At 53.8% G+C, this 585-nt stretch overlaps 1 protein-coding gene across 2 annotated transcripts in view; it reads right to left on the reverse strand.

The window, feature by feature from the left end:
• The window catches only part of VCAN (versican), a 100,062-nt gene that overhangs the window by 98,484 nt on the left and 993 nt on the right, over nt 1-585 (reverse strand). The window lies entirely within an intron of this gene.

Below are 585 nucleotides of genomic sequence, written 5' to 3' on the forward strand. Positions count from 1 at the left end.
TTGCAGCGCGTTTCGACGCTCACGCCTCAATTAACAAAAAAAAAAGAGGGGAAAGAGAAGGGGAGGGGAAGGTGGAGGGAGGAGGAGAAAAGGGGGGAAAGGGGAAGGAAAGGGGGAAAAGGGAGGGAAAGGGAAAAAAGGGGAAGGGAGGAAAAGGGAGGGACAGGGCAAGACGGGGAAAAGGGAGGCAAAAACGGGTAGGGAAAAGAAAGAAGGAGGAGGAGGAAACAAAAAGAAGGGGAAAGAGGAAAAGAGGATAAAGAAAAAAGGGGAAAGGAAGGAGGGGGAAAGGGGAGGAAAGAGGGGAAAAGGGGAGGAAAGAAAAGAAGGAGAAAAGAAAGAAAAGGAGGAAGGAAGAGAATGGGGGAAAGGGAGAAAAACCGAGGGACGCGGATGATAAGAAGGGGGAAGGAAAAAAAAGGAAAAAAAAAAGAGAGGGAAAAAAAAAAAGCCATGGGGGCTTAATCCCGAGAGCCGGTGCAGGGAGGGAGGGAGGGAGGGAGAGGGGGTGGCCGGGAGGACGTGACCAGGGGGACAATGAGGGACAATGAGGGGCGGCCCCCGCCCGCCGCCCGGCGCCCCTCT

Source organism: Geospiza fortis, unplaced genomic scaffold (assembly GCF_000277835.1).
Source record: "Geospiza fortis unplaced genomic scaffold, GeoFor_1.0 scaffold43, whole genome shotgun sequence".
NCBI classification, from domain to species: domain Eukaryota; kingdom Metazoa; phylum Chordata; class Aves; order Passeriformes; family Thraupidae; genus Geospiza; species Geospiza fortis.